The sequence below is a fragment of the Gadus macrocephalus genome, chromosome 14 (genome assembly GCF_031168955.1).
Source record: "Gadus macrocephalus chromosome 14, ASM3116895v1".
Classification (NCBI taxonomy): domain Eukaryota; kingdom Metazoa; phylum Chordata; class Actinopteri; order Gadiformes; family Gadidae; genus Gadus; species Gadus macrocephalus.
The window spans coordinates 8,288,017-8,295,238 of record NC_082395.1 but is presented as its reverse complement, the minus strand read 5'-3'; positions in this window follow the sequence as shown (position 1 = coordinate 8,295,238).

Here is a 7,222-nt window from a genome sequence, read left to right as displayed (position 1 = left end):
AATCAGAACAAAATATACAAAGGCGACACTCCTATCCAAGTAAATAGGGTTCATTTTGCACAGCTTTGGTACTTCCATTTATTCACGGTCAATATACAAGGAGATGTGAAATGTGATTCACATCTCACATTCACATTTTCCACAGTCAATTGATAATGCATTATCTATTAGCTACTGTTACCCACTGTGCTAGATAATGAATCTGATCAGACATGCCTTGGCCATAATCAAGTGTGACGGCCAGGGCAAATAACCCGAAACTCTGGCAAAAATCCAACGATAAAACTACCCCCAAAGAAATTACCACTGGTAATTATTGCCATTAGCTGTATTATGATAAATATTGCCCCAGGGCTACATGCATCTTAAAATCAAGGTGAACGTTATGGATTATGGCTATGGAGCATTTCTTTTCGAGAGGGGGACGCGATGTGATCAATCCAGTGCATAAAACCAATCTGTCTGTGCTATCTCTGCAAATAATCTTGCATCGCACGCAGAGCCAGGGCTCCGGAGCAGGCAACAGGAAGCAGAAAGGAGGGTGGCACTTCCTGAGGTCAGCAGCCCGGCCAGGCCTGGGGCGCTCCAGGCCAGCCCATGTAAATGGTTGCTTTAAACCACGTCAAGAAGCGAGGAGATAACCAAGGTAATTACAACATCGTGCCAAAGACAGTTTTCCCCCTTCCCGTTGTCTGAATACGTTTTTCATTAATGGTGTCGCAGAGATCAGCAGTTATCAGCGCCTTCGCAGATCGCGTACGTGTGTGTGTGTGTGTGTGTGGGGGGTTAAATAAGAAAGAAAACAATCACAGATTCTTTCACACAATTTCGCCCATCTAATTTCCGTCCGCGCATTTTGGAACAAAAATTAATTTCCTCGGCTATCTAATAAATCAGAAACAAGCGATTGCTGTTGCTGCCAATCCACACGGACACAATGAGATCTCTGTGCTGTGTTCACGCAGGCAGGATGAGCTGAAACACATCAGGCGATACAGGCTGCAAGCCTGCCTTGGGATCCCCTCTGCTCCGACTGTCCGTCCGACCCTCACTCAAACAAAGGCTTTATTCATTCACAATTACAGTAGGCGGATAATTGCTCAATTCAAATTAATCACATAAGCTACCCCTTTTGCCCTCATTTCATTATTTGTTACTAGAACCAGGTTATTTGAAATCAATGGTTTATGTAGGAATTAACCGAGCGGCTCCCCTTAAGCATACCATTGGCATGCTTAAACGCGCCCCGTCTTTGGCATCAATATTCGCGGGGCCTATATGATGTGCTCGGCGCTACATTATACATGCAGTATCTTGTACGATTCAATGCATGTTTTCCACATGGCTTCCCTTTTAAACAACCAGGGGGTTCTGAACATCAGCAGTACGCCAGGACGCCCCAGGCTATCTCTGCAAGGTTATAGAGCATTAGGAGCCTGAATGCACTCCCAGGGAGGTGAGGCTGAGCGGGGGGGGGGGGGGGGGGGGGGGGGGGGGGGGGGGGGGGGGGGTCCTGGATGGGTGAGGAACCCCTCGACCCCCATCCCCTTACTTAAACACACACACACACAGACATATGCACATACATACATACATACATATACATAAATACGTGTGTGTGTGTGTGTGTGTGTAGGTGTATAAGCGTGTGTGTGAGTATGTGTGTGAGTATATTTGTGTGTGTATGAGTGTTTTTGTGTATGTATGTGTGTGTGTGTGTGTGTGAGTGTGGGTATGTATGTGCGAGAGCGTGTGTGTGTGTGTTTGTGTGTGCGTGAGCGTCCGTGTGTGCGTGTGTGTGTGTGTTTCTGCTAGACTGCGTGTGTGCCGGTGGTCCCTTGACGGAGGCTGTAGCGGAGGAGGGGCCGGGAAGCTGGAATGGGTAGGAAGGGTTAAATGATGGCATTGTAAAACATTTACCCGACTGAGATGGAGCGTTGGATATCGTGAAAACTCATCCCATGCCATTACAGAATTACCCTAACCGCCCGCCTCAGTAGGACCGGGCACTGAGTCCACATCCAATCCCTTCTCCGCTACCCTATTGATTTTCACACCCCGAGACGCCGCGCTCCCAAAGGGCGCTGAATGATAGGACGTTTTACGGGGAATTACACCTGCACTGGAAACTTTACAGTGACACGGGTGTCACGGGCCGCTCCCGCTCTGTGTTTCACACACTTTAAGACACTGAGGCTGGGCGAAGCCAACCAGACCCCACCGTCACACACACAATTTGACGCGAGGCAGGTTCAAGTGAAATATTAGGGATTCAATGGATTCATGTACTCTGTCGTAATCTGGTGCATAGTTAGTGTTCAGAATTGAATAGCATTAATCATTTAATTTGGAAATGATGCAATGCAACAGATTATAGGCCTACATCCTGAGAATAAATGAAAGTAATGCTTGCTGTAAACCAGCAAAATTACCTGTGAAATAATCGGTGTGTGCGTTTGTATGTGACAAGGGAAGAGAGTGAGTTCTCCAAGACATTTCCACAAGCTTGTATCACATCAAAGTGAGTGGAAGAGAGAAGCCCTCAGGATGCGGGTTAATATGGGGAATGTTAACTGTGGCACAGAATTCCACAAAAGCAGCTTTCCAGTCACAGACATATGAAACACAACAAAAAAAATTAATAAATACAAACCTGGCAAACAACACTTTTATTCACCTGCTGCAATGTTGATCATTTAAATGTCACAAGGCAGTGTGTCATTGTGTCTCTGGCGTTCAGGGACACAGGTAGTATGAGATGTGGGACGGCTAGGATGCCATGTTGTGAGGGGGGGAGGAGGGCGGGAAATAAACCATCCTCTACTCTGCAACACCTGGATGCATACAGTTCCATTTCGTTCCTCCTGCAGTTCTGCGTTCTCCTTGTTTAACTGGCTCTCAACACCAGCGCTGGCTGACCTCAGGATAGCCTCGCAAAAACATGAAAGAACCTTTATCTGTTCCAGGTGTGGCCAGAGTGTGTGTGTGGGTGTGTGTGCGTGTGCGTGTGTGTGTACTGAAGCATTTTGTGTGTGCGTGTGAATGTGTGTTTTTTGGGCATTCCGGATATTATCGTGAGAAGAGAAGAGAGACTGAATGAGTTGGTGAGGAGAAGCATACATAGATAAGGATCCAAGTTAAAGTATATTGTCTATTGACAAAAGATGAACAAGCCGGACCACTTCTGTCAAAGATTTCTTGAATATGTGCGTTATAAACATTCACACCCATAATTGTCTATCCTATAGCTCACCTTCCAGCAGCTCACCTACAGGGCTCGGCGTTGCCAGGATCAGGAGGGGGTGATGACTCACACTGCCCACACCTGTCCATTTTTTCCCATCCTCGGATACATATCGCCGCGGTCATTATTTTCAATGTCGCCGTCCTCCGCTGTCAAACGGCCCGCGGGTTTGATGCACGAGCGTTCCATCACATATATTGTTCCCCAGGACAAGCCATGAGGCGCGGGGTTCCCCACAGCGGCCCCGGACAGAGACAGATAGCCCGGCCCCTGCTCTGGCCACCGCCGTACCGGGGGGAGAGCTCTCACGACATCTTACAAATAGGACTGAGTGAGACGGGATGACTCCGGGTGGAGGCTCATACTCTGCGGGAGCGCTGCAGATGCCCACGACTGTTCACGCCGCAGATTGGACCGCGGTGGTTTAATGAAGATGAATCCTGGTTTTTACGCCGGTACATTTGTGCGCGTTTTGTCGACGAAAAAGAGGTCAACGCGGGAGCGGCCTTCAACCATTTGAATATTGATCCGTCTGGCGTAGTGTGCGTACGGTCGTGGGGCCCGCGGTACGGGACAACAACACCCATCACGCCGCTGAACAGCTGGATCAAAGTCGGTCCGGTTTATAGCAAATTAAAAACAGGGGGGGGAAATCATGCTGAAATTGGGGCCCCATCACACGGCAACAACCCCCCCCCCCCCTCCACTCCCGCCATCCCCAATGTCTCTTTTCTCCACAATCAGTGTCTGAAGAAGCGGCGAGGTGCGGTTTGTGAGAAACACTTATCTGGCACAGCGGCGGAGCCCTGTTCCTACACCCTTTATCTCACCGGGAGATGGAATTCAATATACAAAACCCCCATCATGCAGCTGCATCACGCCTGCGCTGGGGATAAGGCCGGGGCTGCCAGGTAATTGGTTGGCGGTGGACGAACACAAGGTTTGAGACTACCCGTGGAGGAGTGGAGATTACAGGAAGGGGGGGGGGGGGGTGGGGAGTGGAAGGAGCTAGGAATAGGGAGGGCAGAGGGGAGGGTAGGGAGGGGTTTCTTGACAATCTCCCCACACATAGCCCCCCGCCCCCCCCCCCCCCCCCCCCGACACACACACACACACATCCTCTGCCTACATCCACCCATCCCTACCTCGCCTGCTCGTGAAATCTACAGCCCCACAAGGTGTAGAGGTGGGTGTCTGTGTGTGTCTGTGTGTCTGTGTGTCTGTGTGTGTGTGTGTGTGTGTGTGTGTGTTCTTTAAGTTCAAATAACAATCTATGACACTTTGCAGCCACAAAACCAAAAAGGAAGAAAAACCGCCAGCCACTTTGTTTTCTTTCTCCCTGTTTCAAATTTTTTTTTTATCCTGTTAATTAGGAAAATCCATCACATCCCTGACATTTAAATTAAAATTACACCAGATAATGTCATAACAAGAAACTGCATATCATTATGGAGCAAAAAGAATGTATTTATTTTGTAGATAATGCAAACGGAGGCTGGTGGATGGAAGAGGGATTCCGGCACTGGGAAGAGAAGAAAGGAGAAAGAGGGGAGAGGAAAACAGAAAACCTAATATTTTCCTCTTTCCTAGCCTAGCTGTCTCTCTCCCCCCTCAGACAACAGGGGCAGCAGAAAGGGGGAGAGATATAAAGAACAGGGGACTGTGCAAGGGGGAAAAAGCGAGAGAGGAAAAAAAAAAGAAGTAATTTCTCTGATTTATTTATGATGCAATGAAGGTATGCTGAACGCATCAGAACATGCAGCAGTGGTCATACTGTCACCGGAGATGTAGTGTCTACATAGTCGAGTGAGCGCGCCAAGAGGGGGAAGAGAGAAAGAGAGAGAATAAGAGTGGGTGGGGGGGTGGGAGAGAGGCGGAAGGGTGTTAACCATCTCATCTCTACCGCACCACCGCACTCGCCACAAAATGGCCACTGTGTTTCTTGTGAGGGCTGGAGCCATCTTCAGCAGCACCGCTCTCACCCCTGCAGCGCAAGTCCAGTCTGAGTTACGCAAATGTCCTTTATGAAAAATTGTGGTTTACAGCCATTACACCTTGAGCGTTGATCATAACCCTCATTATCTTTTACTGGAGACTTGCAGTAAAAATATGGATACGTTTTTAATTACAATTCATAAGTATGTTCTTGTCGTCAGAAAATACATCTCAAGAGAATTTATAAACGACAACAAAAGAATAATCTGGTTGTTTTTTGGTCAAAACATCTGAAGACAATTGTTATGTAGCCGTTTGAGATAAACACTGTCATTTTATAGCTGCTGACAATAATATAATGAATAACTTGTAATAAAGGAAGCTGAAATACGAATTACAGAGTAAAGAGTAGTGGTAATAATTGTGATTGCTTTGAAACAGGCTGGAGATGAGCTCATGTCCAGGGCAACATCACCCTCTACAGGCAAACAAAAGACAATCGTAGAATATTTTTTCCAAAACATTGTTTCTTAAACTAAGATGGAGACTTGGAGGCCATTTCCTTCTTTACATCAGTGTATTATTATTTGCCTTCAGAAAATACTCCTGTGACACAAAGTACAATTATTGTAGAAATCTTGTTTTGTTTTTTATAGTTCAATCTTCAGCCACAAAAAGGGTAGCCATGCAGCAAGTTAGTAAGTAAGTTAGACAAAGGCCAAATGAAATAAAGAAAAAAAAACTACAGCAAGGTGAATGCATACCATCAAATACTCCCTTCCATCGGCATACATCAAACGTATCCTTATAGAAATTCTTTATACTTATGTTACCAGAGTAATTTCAACAGACAAGCTGAAATGACTTCGAAAAAATATGCCTATATCCTTGTGCTCTATTATTTGTATTGCCCCAGTAAAGATTTAGTAACAATTTTCAAAACCCAGCATGCATCTTAAAAATACCAGGGATTTCTTATGATTTAATGGGTCACAGATGGTCCAAATTCAACAGCTCATTCAAAAATGACCTAAATCATCTGTGCTTTCTAATATTGCCACTACTCCGAATTCAACATGTAAATGTAGTATCTTCAGAGACCCTCACAGAATCCTCACTCTGTAGATGATAAAAATTGGCTGACTGCAGGTTTGATTCAAATAAGGTGAAGAAATGCACAACGCATCAACCCTACAAAAAAAGTCACGATATATAGAGAGAGGCTGAGTGAGTGTGAAAGCCTAACTTCCTGCCAGTTTTAGGTTTCTCAAATGGCGTAAATGTTAAAAATATATCACCCACAACGGACTTGACCTCTGCACTGCACACCTGTTGACCAGTTTATTTTATTCTTTAAGGGCGAAATATGGTCCAAGGCCCAAATATTGAAGAAAGAGATTGTTACGCTTATTTGAAAAACAATCCTTTAAGAAATTATCTGCAATTTATTAATTCAGTGATTTGCTCGATGCCCTTTAGGCAGGATAGCTGGTCCATAAAAGAAGGCTGTAATTTTTTCAATAATAAGTTCAGAGAAGTGCTGCTCATGTTCAAGATGTTTGTAAAACATGGATGGAGGTAAAAAATAAGTTTTTGTCTTCGGACTCACTTGGCAATAAAATCAGCTTCACAAGCAACCTTTAAGAACATCCATCAATATACCAACTCTGGTAAAAAAAAAACTAGATGGATCGACCCCTCATCATAAACGCAAAAGTCCATGGAAACTTCTTCACGATTCCTTTTAAAGAAAGACTATCATTTGGAATACATATAAAAAAGACAGACTAATAAACTAACAAAAGTTATGGAATGGGTAGCATCAAAGTACTGTTGAGCCGGCTGAAACCACATTGTGAGCTTCCTGTGTCTTGGGTGAGAAGAAGCAGTGAGATGTTCAGTACATTTCAGAGCTGGGCTTTAGATTTCTTTTAGTGGCTTATCCATAGGTCTTTGAAGCCAAGAACCCACCTGCTCCAATATCCAGCAGTGCTTCTACTTAAGGTTTTTGAAGCTGTAGTCCCATTGGTCAACACAAACAAA